This window comes from Citrus clementina, unplaced genomic scaffold (genome assembly GCF_000493195.1).
Source record: "Citrus clementina cultivar Clemenules unplaced genomic scaffold, Citrus_clementina_v1.0 scaffold_3, whole genome shotgun sequence".
Lineage (NCBI taxonomy): Eukaryota > Viridiplantae > Streptophyta > Magnoliopsida > Sapindales > Rutaceae > Citrus > Citrus x clementina.
The window spans coordinates 35,464,673-35,478,788 of NW_006262339.1; the positions used below are offsets into that span (position 1 = coordinate 35,464,673).

General features: G+C 45.2%; 1 pseudogene; it reads left to right on the forward strand.

The window, feature by feature from the left end:
- The first annotated feature begins 712 nt into the window (after positions 1–712).
- Positions 713–14,116, forward strand: part of LOC18046939 — a 33,915-nt pseudogene continuing 20,511 nt past the window's right edge.

The following is a 14,116-nucleotide window of genomic DNA, read 5'->3' on the forward strand; positions in this document are numbered from 1 at the left end:
ATCCATTAAGGCACATAGTTTAATAATATAATGGCACTATACCGTTAAATCATATGACTTAATAATTTTTTCTAATTTTAACAAAATTTAAGATCTTGGACCAGATCAGTACATATCTAGTATCCTGAATTAAAAAACACACACATACAGAGACACGGTATATATATATATCCATGGAAAGAGAAGGCTTTATAAGCAAAAAACACCTAATTAAGGAGACGTAATGAATCTTAACCCTACAGAGAAGGTTAAGTACAAGGCAACGAAAAATAAATTCGAAAACAAAAGTCATGCATGTGAAGTACAAGAAAGTAAAAAGCAATGCAAACATATATCTAGGGAACCGCCATTAGCATCTTTGTTGTGAAGAAGAAAGAGAAAGAGAGGAAGACAAGTAAACGTGCTTCTTATCCCCAATAGCTTTCGACTTTAATCAATCACAAATATCTTTAAACTTTAATCATCCCTTTAACAAATACTTTTCAATTACCCAAATAGATTCGATTTTATTTAATCCATCACAACGTTTTTCACCCTGTTTTCTTTTTTTCCTTTTTCCTTTTCTGAATTCGATAATTACTCTTGCACCCTCAAAATACAAAGCACGGGTGGCGTGTTATTTAATCAAGACTGGCATCTCTTCTCCTGTATAAAAATATCGGCGATAGAAATGATCAAATTAGCGCAGCCAGACAGGAGCTAGCTAGTGAGTGAGTGAGCGAACTGAAAGTTTAGAACAGCCAGCTAGGAATTAAAAGTTAAAAATAAATAAAATAAAATGGATGAACGTTCTGCTGGGCATCGGGTGGTTCTAATTTCTAAGACTGTTTTCTTACTAATTTTGTTTCTTCTTTGTCAACTTGGCTCCGAGTTCAAATTTCAGAGTACTGCTGAAAATGATACTAAAGTAGGGGATCTACCTGCTCATGAAGGTAATATATGCTAATAATTCTTTATATCTCGAGTAAATTTCATAATTTTAAAGGGTTTTTGGTTCTCTAGCATGCGGTTTGCATTATTATATACATATAAGTACATAAGAATTAATTAATTCTTTGAATCAGATGTCTGAATTTTTAATATACATATATAGTCGTATATACGCATGATCAGTTTACAACATATATATATATATATAGATGTAATTTACAAAAAAAGAATCTCTTACTTGAGTAGATATAAGTTAAAAGATTAAAAAAAAACTCTATTATAGTGTATTTTGTCTTATAGTAGATTGAAAATATGTGTTTCTTCGTCTTTTAACTTATCTCTTATATTATGAATTCCCATATTATATATATATATATATATTTATATATGATCACTAATTATCAGGTGCGCATAAATTCTCTGTATTGAGAATTGCTAAAAGTTAAAACAAACGAAATTATAATTAGATAGCAAATTCGATAATGCATGCAACTTTTATAAATTAATTAAGAGTTGAACGAATGTTTTTGTCTTGTAGCTATATAGCTGGCATAGATCCATTTGCTCATGATCAGTTTAACAACATCTCTTGTCGGAAATATTATTGGCAGTGGCCGGTCTCCCGGACATGCTGTCCAGTTTGCAGTGGAGGCTACAACTACCTAAATTGAGTTCATATTGCCGTGAGAAGCCAGATCTTAGTCTCAATATTATCATCACTTACCCCGTCGATAAAGGGACCCCGCACATCTCCGAAATGTATATGTTCCAACTCTAATCTAATTACTTGCCTAGACAGTCATAACAAAAGCAAGGTTGATTTCCATTATTAACTGCATGTTAATCATTTTGTATACAGAACCATGGACAGTTTAGCCTTAACTGGAATAATCTCAGAACATGTGGCTGCTCTGACACACCTGCAGAAACTGTATGTACAATTAATTAATTAATTAATTCAATGATCAATCATTTTGCATAAGCTTTTATAACTAAATTTAATAAATTAAACAACTATATATATATATATATCGTCGTAAGCTTGGCTCTTGCCTTAATTAATACATGCATATATATTTGATATGGTTTGATGCATGTCAAAACTCAACAGTGATCTATCCGTCAACACAATTCATGGTTCCATTCCTGACCAGATTGGGCAATTAGATCAGCTTATCACTCTGTAAGTCCTCACTTGTCGCAAGTAATTCAATTATAGCTCCTTTTTTCTTTTTCTTTTTCTTTTTCTCTTTCCTTTTCTTCTAATACACTGGATTTGTGTGATGAGTAGAGATTTATCATACAATCAATTAACTGGGACCATACCAACAAGCTTGGGGAATTTGAGGAACCTAGAAGTACTGTGAGTCTTTTTATTAGTTACTACGATCATTGAGTTAATGGTGCATTTACTTGTTAGTAATTGGAATGAATTGGAATGGGAATCGGTTGGAATGTGAATGAGATGGAATGAGAATGAAGAATGAGAATCAGAATAAGTTGTTACTTGAGCTGTAGGAATTGAATTCGGAATGGACTGAAATACCATTAATGTGTTTATTTTATCTTGGAATTGGAATCGGAATAAGCTGAATTATTTTAATTTATTAAAATACCCTTTATTATTATTATTTATGATTTTTATTCTTATAAAAATGATTGTTAATAATAATAATAATAGTAAAAATAATATCATTAATAATTTATTAAAATAACTTTTGTTATTTATTGTCATTTGATGATGATGATGATGATGATGATAATAATAATAGTAATTGTTGATGCCGAAATCTGCTCGTCCTTAGACCGACCAGATTCTTTCACCAACGTTTAAGTTATCGACTGCTGCACGAACCGCTAAGGCTGGAATCACCCTCCTTTCTCTCACTAGACCTGCGTTCACCGAAAACGGATAAGAGACGCCGGTGGTTTTGCCGGCGTAAACCCTCCGATGCCTAAGTTAGCACAAGGTGTTTACGGGAAAACAATGTAATTTGGATTTAAGATGTTTGTTAGAAATTTGTAAGGAAATGGCCTGGTTGCAATTTGGCAGCGTTTTCCCTCTTTCCAGTTTTTCTGTCCCCTTCTTCGTCGATTTCTTCTTCTTTTATAGCCGCTGTCCCCACGTTCTCGTTTGCCCTTCATCCCACCTTTTTCGGGTAGTGGCAGCCCCTCATGGGACTCTAACTGCTGCATCATGGGCAAACGTGGGATCTCGCATCTCCCGCAACGGTTCTGGGAAAGCGCAACTGCCGCGATTCTGTGAGATCGTGTTTCCGCTTTTTGGGGTATGGGTACCGGCTCGGTATATACCTCTGGTCAGCATTCGTCTCGGCTCGGCTCATGTTGCCCCTGCTCTGCTCGTACCATTTGGCTGAGGTGATTCATGCCGGGGTGGAAATAGTAGCATGACCGACCTGGTGCTTTTATTTACTTAACACCAGTCCCCCGGTTTCTGGTCTTGTGAGTGAAATGAGTCAAGAGTAGAAACTGATTGTCAAATCTTGCCAATCCGGGGGCTTCTCCTCTGGTTTTCTATCTACAGGGACGGACCTGAGGATTTCTTTTCTTCAAGGGAGGTTTTGACCTGAGCATGGGCCTAAATGAGCATGTCCATTGCGTATCTGGGCTTGCATCTAGCCTGGTCTCTTGTAACAGTTGGTGACGTGGCATCTGCAGACTCTTCATATTTTGAAATTTGAAATGACGGGCTATCTGTCCTCGATGTACGGTGCGTCTCCATCACTTTAATGCTTTCATTTCCCCCTTTTCGTTTCAAATCCCTAGACTGGAGTCATCATCATCTTGTTACTCGTTCCTCCGCCGTTAACCAAATTTTCTCTGAACTTTGCTCATACTCCCAGCGTCCGGAGTATCCATTTGCTGGGTGTTTTCTCTGTCACGGCAGCGCTATCTGTGTCCGTCTGTTCCAGGTATAGCCTTTAACCTTTTCTTTGGTTGTTGTTGATTGGGTTTTGTGTTGCCCCTTTTTGTATTCGTGTACTTGGGTTTGTTTTGGTTTTTCTTTTGAGATTCCGATATGTCAAACCGAAAAAGAAAGTTAATTGTTGATGAGGGTGATGAAGAATCAGGGGATTCAGGCCTCAACGTGCCAATACCCACCAATTTCTTGGGTCCCTCCAGTAGTGTAGGTCCTTCCCATGGCAGGGATACCCTTGAGTACCCACGCCCTCTGGTTGTCTCTTCCTCCCCCGAACTACCGCTTGTAAAAAATAGAGGTGGACCTGCGTCGGGCTCTGGTGAGAACCACAGCTTTGGTGGGGTTGGGATCTCCGAAGGAGTTGGCGATGGTGAGGGGAGCAGTTCCGGACCGAGCCGATCTGCTCAGAGAAGGAACTTAGGCCATAGGGTGGAGGCTGATTCCTACCCTATTGATTTCATGGCTTGTGCCACCACCCCCACTGACCTATTTAAACTTAGGAACCTCTACAACATCCCCAGCGAGGTTCTTCTTGTAGTTCCTGGAAAAGGCGATGTCCCTAGTCGGCCTCCGAAAGGGTATGTGACGATGCACTTGGAGAGTTTCAGACTAGGAGCTCGGCTGCCCCTTCAACCTTACTTTGCCAAGATACTGGGTGGTATGCACCTGGCCCCAGGTCAGCTACACCCAAATGGGTGGAGGGTTCTCTCGGCGATGTTTGTGTTGTGGGAGAGGTGTGGGTCGGAGGAGCCTTCTCTTGTCGAAGTGAAACATCTGTATCAGCTGCGGAGTAGCCCAAAAGAGGCAGGCTGGTATTATTTTATGTCCAGTTCTGCCAAGAGGAAACCGATCACTGGGTTTCCATCTTCATGTAAAAATTGGAAGAACAAATTCTTCTTTGCTGGAGGGAACTGGTGTCCAGCAGTTCGGTCGCTTGGTGGGGACATTTATCTTCCCACCCATTTTGTTACCCCAGATCGTTCATTTTTGCCTATATTCTTAATTAGACTGCTACTTATTGGGTTCTTTAACCTTTTATGCTATTTCAGAGTCGTGGGGTCTGATCGGGGGGCTTGAAGACCGGCCTTTGCTTCAGGTGGAAACGGCTCTATTGAATGCGTCTACCTACCAAGACCTCCTGTCACCAACAAGTCTGGTCGGCTCGGGCTTAGTGGATATAGCCGCCGGGATGGATAGCAAGATTCTCAGTGCTATGACCAGAAAGCGTGGTCGGGCTTCGAGCAGCTCCAGCAACCTTCCTCCTCCCCCGAAGAAACCTAGCGTTGGTCCTTCCAAGACGCCTGTTCCTGCTCTGCCCCCACCTCCACCTCGTAAGAGTGTTGGGGAGAAAACCTCCGACAAGAGTCCTGAGGTCAGCTTGCAGTCTGGGGACCGCTCTTCTCCTCTACTATCTCGGGATCAAGTGGACTACCTGAGCCCGTATAAGAAGGATTACAAAAAAGCGGTGGGGCCCAAGATGGTGAAGGACATCGAGAGTATGAACCTCTCCGAATTAGCTGCTTCCGTTCAGAGAGTGTCCTTCAGGTTGGCCACCATGGTTTCGTGCTACAAGATTGGGTCCGCGCGCCATGAGAAGAAACTCCAAGCTGACAATCAGGAATTGAAGAAGAAAGCTGAATCTGCTGATCGCTCCAAGGAGAAGCTGGCTGAGCTGAACAAGCAGATTATGGAGCTAGAGGAGAGAGTTGCGGTTGCTGAATCCATTTCCTCCAAACTCAAAGGTGAGCTGGGTGACCTGAGGTCTGATCTCCATGCTACTCAAATTGAAAGGGATACTCTGAGGGCCGCCCTTGAGGGGAAAATCAAATCCTTGGGTGAGCAGCTGGCTGAGGAGAAAGGCAAATCTGCTGACGTGGACGATCGGTTGGATGCCGAGTATGACTCTGGGGTTGCCTTCTCTTATAAGTGCATAATGTCTGTGCTTAAGGAAGAATATCCCGAGCTGGACATGAGCAAGCTGGAGGCTGGAGTGGAGAGGTACATGGCTGAGGTCGGCCAGGGTGATAAGGAGCAGGGCGGGCAGGATCAGGTGGAGGCTCATTCGGATGGTGTGCAAGAGGGGGAAGCTGGGGGACGCACTCTCGAAGTGGGTCAAGGGTTCATGCCTCCTCCTCTCGGCATTGCTGATCTTCCACCTCCTGATGTTGCTGATCCCTCACTTCCCGAGCTCGCTGATCCTTCAGCTGCTGGAGCCGTTGATTCTCCTAACCTTTAGGCCTATTTTTTGTATAAGCTCTAGATTTGCGTTTGTTTTGTAAACAATTTAAACATTTATAAAAAAAAATTTTTTGAATGCTCTCTATTGGTTTTCCTGTTTGGTTTTTTAGTGCATCGAACAGGAATAGGCATTTGTTTACCTTAGTAAAATTTTCGCAAAATTGCCTGCTGGTCTTCGGTGACCGAGTAGGAGTAAGCATTTACTCGCCTTTGTATAATATTCGAAGCTTTAGCTGCTGGTCTTTCGTTGACCGAGCAGAAACAGGCACTCTGTTGCCTTAGTAGAATTTTCGAAGCTTTAGCTGTTGGTTTTTCGTTGACCGAGCAGAAACAGGCACTTTGTTGCCTTAGTAGAATTTTCGAAGCTTTAGCTGCTGGTCTTTCGTTGACCGAGCAGAAACAGGCACTTTGTTGCCTTAGTAGAATTTTCGAAGCTTTAGCTGCTGGTCTTTCGTTGACCGAGCAGAAACAGGCACTTTGTTGCCTTAGTAGAATTTTCGAAGCTTTAGCTGCTGGTCTTTCGTTGACCGAGCAGAAACAGGCACTTTGTTGCCTTAGTAGAATTTTTGAAGCTTTAGCTGCTGGTCTTTCGTTGACCGAGCAGAAACAGGCACTCTGTTGCCTTAGTAGAATTTTCGAAGCTTTAGCTGTTGGTTTTTCGTTGACCGAGCAGAGACAGACACTTTGTTGCCTTAGTAGAATTTTCGAAGCTTTAGCTGTTGGTCTTTCGTTGACCGAGCAGAAACAGGCACTTTGTTGCCTTAGTAGAATTTTCGAAGACCGAGCAGAAACAGGCACTTTGTTGCCTTAGTAGAATTTTCGAAGCTTTAGCTGCTGGTCTTTCATTGACCGAGCAGAAATAGGCAAGCTGTTGCCTTAGTAGAATTTTCGAAGCTTTAGCTGCTGGTCTTTCGTTGACCGAGCAGAAACAGACACTTTGTTGCCTTAGTAGAATTTTCGAAGCTTTAGCTGCTGGTCTTTCATTGACCGAGCAGAAATAGGCAAGCTGTTGCCTTAGTAGAATTTTCGAAGCTTTAGCTGCTGGTCTTTCGTTGACCGAGCAGAAATAGGCAAGCTGTTGCCTTAGTAGAATTTTCGAAGCTTTAGCTGCTGGTCTTTCGTTGACCGAGCAGAAACAGGCACTCTGTTGCCTTAGTAAGCATTTAATGGGCTTGCTAGCAGAAAGGTTCCATACTGAATTCATCTTTATTGAATTTTGAATACATTACAGAAATGTGGGACATATGTGTGTGTCACAAATCACTGTGTTCATAACAGAAATAACTTATCAGAATGAAAACTAGTAGGGCACTTTGCTTACTGGAAGTACTTTTTCAGGTGCTCGGCGTTCCATGACCTCTTCACCTCTCGTCCGTCTGGATACGCCAGCTTGTAGGCTCCCGGACCAGTTGCTCGTATCACCCTGTACGAGCCTTCCCATTTCGGACCAAGAGCTCCATGGTTAGGATCCTTGGTATTTTGGTTCACCTTCCTGAGCACCCAATCTCCTGTTCGGAACTGCCTCACACGTACGTTCTTGTTGTAATAACGCGTGACCCTTTGCTGATACTGAGCCACTTTCTGCGAAGCCCCTTCCCTTTTCTCCTCCAGCAGGTCTAGGTTCAAGCAGATCTGCTCGTCATTTTGCTCCTCATTGAAGTATTCCGTCCGATGTGTTCCCATTCCAATTTCTGCTGGGACTACCGCCTCGTGACCAAAAGCTAAGGCAAACGGGGTCTCCCCTGTGGCGGTTTTGTGAGTTGTCCGGTAGGCCCACAGTACCCCTGGTAGCTCGTCAACCCAAGCTCCTTTCTTCTCTCCCAATCTAGTCTTTAGGAGTTTCTTTACCACTTTGTTGGCTGCTTCCACTTGTCCGTTTGCCTGGGGGTGTGCGGGGGTGCAGAATTTCAGGTCCACCCCTAAGTTTCGGCAAAACTCACTAAAGTTGTTGTTGTCAAATTGCCTCCCATTATCGGTGATGATGGTATACGGGATTCCGTATCTACAAATGATGTTCTTCCAGATAAAATCCGTTGTCCTTCTCTCCGTGATTTGGCTAAGGACCCCCACTTCTATCCACTTGGTGAAGTAGTCTATTGCTACGATTGCATGGGTTGCCGCTCCTCGGCCTTTCGGTAACGGACCAATCATGTCGATTCCCCACTGAGCAAAAGGCCATGGGGATGTCATAGTGGTCAGCTTTTCTGGGGGTTGTGCGGGAACCTCTGAGAAGCTTTGGCAGGTTTTGCAATTCTTTGCCATCTTTTTCGCATCCTGGTGCATGGTTGGCCAGAAGTACCCTTGCCGGAGTGCCTTGAAGGCTAAGGTTCTTGCTCCCGAATGATTGCCGCAAATTCCTTCATGAATCTCCCTTAGTACATAATCTGCCTCCTCATCATCCACACATCGCAAGAGGGGCAAAGTGAATCCTTGGCGGTAGAGTACCTCATCGAGTAGAGTATACCTCGCTGCTCGGCATTTCAGCTTTCTTGCTTGCCTTTTGTCCTCTGGTAAAACGCCATCACGGATATATGCAAGAATTGGGTCCATCAAGGACTCTTCAGTACTTATTCTCATCACCTCTGCCTCCTCCCCTATACTTGGCGAGGTCCTTACCTCCAGTGGAACCGATTTAGGTAATTTCGGATTTGCAATTGCAGCCATCTTAGCCAACATGTCCGCTCGGTAATTCTCATTTCGAGATATCTGCTTTACCTCCACCTCCTGGAAAAGCCCAACCATTTGCTTCGCCTTCTTCAAATAAAGTCCCAACTTCTCTTCCCTTACTTGGAATTAGTCGTTGAGCTGGTTACATACCAGCTGGGAATCTGCTCGGATTTCAACCCTTTCTGCTCGTAATGCATGTGCCAAACCGAGTCCAGAAATGAAGGCCTCATATTCAGCTTGGTTATTCGTAAGCTGGAACTCGAACTTTACTGCATAAGACACCTCGACACTTTTTGGGCTTCGTATTATAACTCCTGCTCCGGATCCCTGTTCACTACGTGACCCATCAACCATCACCAGCCATACCCTCTTTGGATCCTCCTGTCCTGCTGGTTGCTCTTCTTGGACCTCTTCCCCTGGTCCAGCACGATCAACCATGAAATCAGCCAGGGCTTGGGCCTTGATTGCTCCTCGGGGCCTGTATGATAAGTCGAATTCGCTCAGCTCCACGGACTATTTTACTAACCGACCAGACGCGTCTGGTTTTTGAAGCACCTGCCGAAGGGGCTGGTCAGTCATCACAATGATCTGGTGGGCTTGGAAATATGGTCGGAGTTTGCGTGCTGCGGTTATCAGAGCCAGCGCCCACTTCTCCATTAATGGATATCTGGTTTCTGCGTTTACCAGGGCCTTGCTTGTGTAGTATACCGGGTGTTGCTTCCCTTTTTCTTCCCTGACTAAGACCGAGCTGGTAGCCCACTTAGAGATTGCTAAGTATAAAAGCAGTTGGTCACCCTCTCTCGGAGTTGATAGTAACGGGGCGCGGGCTAGGTATTCCTTCAGTTGTCCAAATGCCTCCTCACATTCCAATGTCCATTCCATCTTCCTCCCTTTCTTTATGATTTGGAAGAAAGGGTGGCACTTATCAGTGGCTCGCGAAATGAATCGGTTCAATGCTGCCAATTTCCCCGTAAGGCTCTGCACCTCCTTAATTGTTCGTGGGGACCTCATCTCTATCACCGCCCGTATCTTTTCTGGGTTGGCCTCAATCCCTCGATGGCTCACCAGGTATCCCAAAAATTTGCCCGAGCTGACCCCAAATGCACATTTCTCCAGGTTCAGCTTCATTTCATACCTCCTCAGCAATTCGAAGGTCTCTTCCAAGTGCTTCACATGATCTGTCGGTTCTCTTGACTTGGTGATCATATCGTCCACGTATACTTCCATAGTGTGGCCGATCAATGGCTTGAAGACCTTGTTCACTAGCCTTTGATAGGTAGCTTCTGCATTCTTTAGGCCAAAGGGCATCACCCTGTAACAGAACAAACCCATGTTAGTTATAAAGGTGGTGCTTTCCTCATCCTGCTCGTCCATGGGTATCTGGTTGTATCCGGAAAAGGCATCCATGAAACTGAGCAGACTATGACCCGCGGTTGAGTCTACCAACTGATCTATTTTTGGTAGGGGAAAGCTGTCCTTTGGGCATGCCTTATTGAGGTCCGTGAAATCTACACACATTCTCCACTTCCCATTGGCCTTCTTTACCAGTACTACATTGGAAATCCATTCCGGGTACTTGGCTTCCCTTATAAATCCTGCTTTTAGCAGCTTTTCCACCTCCGCATTAATGGCCTCGTACCTTTCCTGGTTGAAGCACCTCCTTTTCTGCCTCACCGGCCTTGCCCCTTTCTTGACTGCCAGCTTGTGACAAGCTACCCCTCGATCAATACCTGGCATATCCTCATGAGACCAGGCAAATATGTCTGCATGGGACTGTAGACACTTCACCAGCTCGCATTTTATTTCTTCACCCAATTCTGATCCGACTCTGACCACTCTGCTCGGGTCACTCCTGCTCACAACAACCCCCTCCAAGTTCTCAACAGGTTCCTGGCAACCATTTTTTGAATCCCCTCGGTTATCTAGAGAGGTAACCTGCAGTGTTTCCTTGGCCGCTGTAGCATAGCAGCTCCTGGCCATTCTCTGGTCGCCCTTTACTACACCCACGACTCCACTTATTCTGTATTTCAGCGCCAGATAATGCGTGGACATCACACATTGGCTTATCCTCATGAATGGTCTCCCCAATATCATCTGGTAAGGACTTCTTTCCTCTACCACTACAAAGTCCAGCATCATCGTTCTTTCAAATGGCTTTGTCCCCACAGTAATCGGGAGTTCAATGATCCCCATGGGAGTTAGCCGTCCCCCTCCAAATCCCTTCAAGGACGTATTTGTCCGTTCCAGTTTCAAGTCTGCAATCCCCATATCATCTAGAGCCGACTTAAACAGGATGTCAACCGAGCTGCCTGTGTCTACTAATATTCGTCGTAATTCTGTACCGGCCACCATTGCCTTAATCACCAATGCATCTTCATGAGGATATAAGATACCCTCTTCATCATCATCTGTCCACATAATGGGAACTTGTCGCACTTTTGCCTTCTTGGTTGCTGGCAAATTGAAAAGCACTTCTTTGCTAGTCATGGCGTACCTCCCATAGTTCTTCCGTGCTCTGTTCGAATCCCCGGCCAATGTTGGCCCTCCTGCTATCACACGGATGGTCGGCTGTTCACGTTCCAAATCCCTCTCAACTCCGTCATCCCGCGTGTACTGCGACTCCGTGACAGGGGACATTCCATCTACGTACTCGTCCAAGTATCGGTTCCTTACTAAGTCCTCCACCTGAATCTTCAGGTCACGACATTGGCTGATAGTGTGACCGTGAGTGTCGTGGAACTTGCAGAATCTGCTCTTATCCCGTCGGTGAGTCGGTTTTATTATTGGGGTTGGAGGGTACAGCAGGCCTCGTCCTTCAATCCTCTCATAAAATTCCTCCATGGAGATCTTTAAGGGAGTGTACTGTCTATATGCCAAGCTCTGGTCTACCAGCTGAACTGCTCGGCTATCATGAATGTCACCTCGGTCTGGCTCGGTCGCTAACTAATCTGGTCGTCTAGCCCTGGAATTTATCGCATGTAATGCTCTGGGAGTGTTGTGATAGGGGTGGGCAGCCATCTGCCGGAGTACTCGCTGCCGCTCTGGGATCGAGGGGCGAGGAGGTTGAGCTCGGCTGTGTTGAAACTGTTGTGCTCTCAGAGCTATGGGGTAAGGGCGGGACCGAGCTGATATTCCGCCCATCATTGAAGATTCTCCGATTCGCTTTTCCGACCCGCTCCCTTTCGGGGCTCGCCGGTCCTTTCGCCTCAGCTCTTCCAGCTGTTCACTTTTAATTCTTGCCGATTTCTCCTCTTCGATTTCTATATCTCGCCTCGCCTGCTCATACCCCGCCGAGTAATTCTGTACGAGGGGGCTTCTTAAGTTATACCACAGTCGGCCGATCCTTACACCTTCTTTTAATCCCCTCAACGCCTGCGGGTGATTAAAAGCTCCCAGATCCAGCACGGCTCGGTGATATCGTTTTACAAAGTCTCAAAGGGATTCATGCTCCTCTTGTCTCATCCCCATCAGTTCCATCATGTCGTCCTTTGGGGCTACTGCCCCTCGGAACTGCTCGGCCAACTCCTGGCACATCTGCTCATACCCCTTTATACTTCCTCGGGGCAGCTTGCGGTACCATTCTCGAGCTCGTCCCTCTAGCGTCAACGGGAACGCCCTGCACCTCTGAGCTGGTGTCAGCCCCTGTACACCCGTCATGTCGTTGAAACACTCAATGTGCACCAGCGGGTCACTTCGCCCGGAGTATTTGAGGTCGGGGAAGCGGAAGTCTCTTGGGATTATGGTACCCATGATCTCAATTGATAACGGAGATTCTTCATCTAGCATTATCCTCCAGCTCGGGGGCTTTCTCTTGCCCTGTATCTCCTCTATCACCTACGCCAATCTGCACACCTCCCCCTCCAATTCTATAGCACGGTCAGGATCCCGTGCAGCTATCTGATCTCGCTCCTGCTCGGCGCTCTGCGACCTCTGTCTGAGCTCTCCTTCATCAACATTTGCTCCTCGGCCATTAGTTTCCCGTATGCGTCCGGGGCGAGGTTGGTCTCCCCCTTCATCCACGTGTTCCCCTGGGATCCGACCAGTACTTCTGTGGGGATGCACCTCATTAAGTTGGCCTGCGGGCGGAGGGATTTCCTCAACTCGACACCTCCGGAGGCTGGGTTCTGCTCCGACTTCATCTCTTCCCACGGGGGTTTCACAATCCCTTCTCCGTTCATCCCTCAACTCAAACAATATGGACGCGAGAGTCTCCATTTGTTTCTCCATCCGCTTCAGTCTGTCTTGCATCATCCTCTCTCGGGCTTCATTCGCAATTTCCCAGAGAGTGATTGTCTCCACCGTTTCATTGTCCTCCTTCAAAGTATCCTTTCTTGACACATCCATATCTGATCGTTCGTTGCTTCTCCGGTAACTGCTAATTTGGTGGTAGCTTTTTATTCAGCTCCCCACAAACGGCGCCAAAATGTTGATGCCGAAATCTGCTCGTCCTTAGACCGACCAGATTCTTTCACCAACTTTTAAGTTATCGACTGCTGCACGAACCGCTAAGGCTGGAATCACCCTCCTTTCTCTCACTAGACCTGCGTTCACCGAAAACGGATCAGAGACGCCGGTGGTTTTGCCGGCGTAAACCCTCCGATGCCTAAGTTAGCACAAGGTGTTTACGGGAAAACAGTGTAATTTGGATTTAAGATGTTTGTTAGAAATTTGTAAGGAAATGGCCTGGTTGCAATTTGGTAGCGTTTTCCCTCTTTCCAGTTTTTCTGTCCCCTTCTTCGTCGATTTCTTCTTCTTTTATAGCCGCTGTCCCCACGTTCCCGTTTGCCCTTCATCCCACCTTTTTCGGGTAGTGGCAGCCCCTCATGGGACTCTAACTGCTGCATCATGGGCAAACGTGGGATCTCGCATCTCCCGCAACGGTTCTGGGAAAGCGCAACTGCCGCGATTCTGTGAGATCGTGTTTCCGCTTTTTGGGGTATGGGTACCGGCTCGGTATATACCTCTGGTCAGCATTCGTCTCGGCTCGGCTCATGTTGCCCCTGCTCTGCTTGTACCATTTGGCTGAGGTGATTCATGCCGGGGTGGAAATAGTAGCATGACCGACCTGGTGCTTTTATTTACTTAACAATAATTAAAATAGTAATTATTAGAATCATTATTAAAATTGAATTCCATAACAATAATAAATAACAATTATTAAAAAATGGGAGTAGCAAAATTCTAAAAAATTATTGTTAATAATAATAAAAAAAAAATTTCCTCTTTTATTTTTTATATTATTTTATCTCTCTTCTGTTTTTTTCTTTCTTTCTCTTCTGCAATTTCTTCGTTACTTCTCTCCATCATCAATTTCATCTTCTTCATCAACAACATCATCAT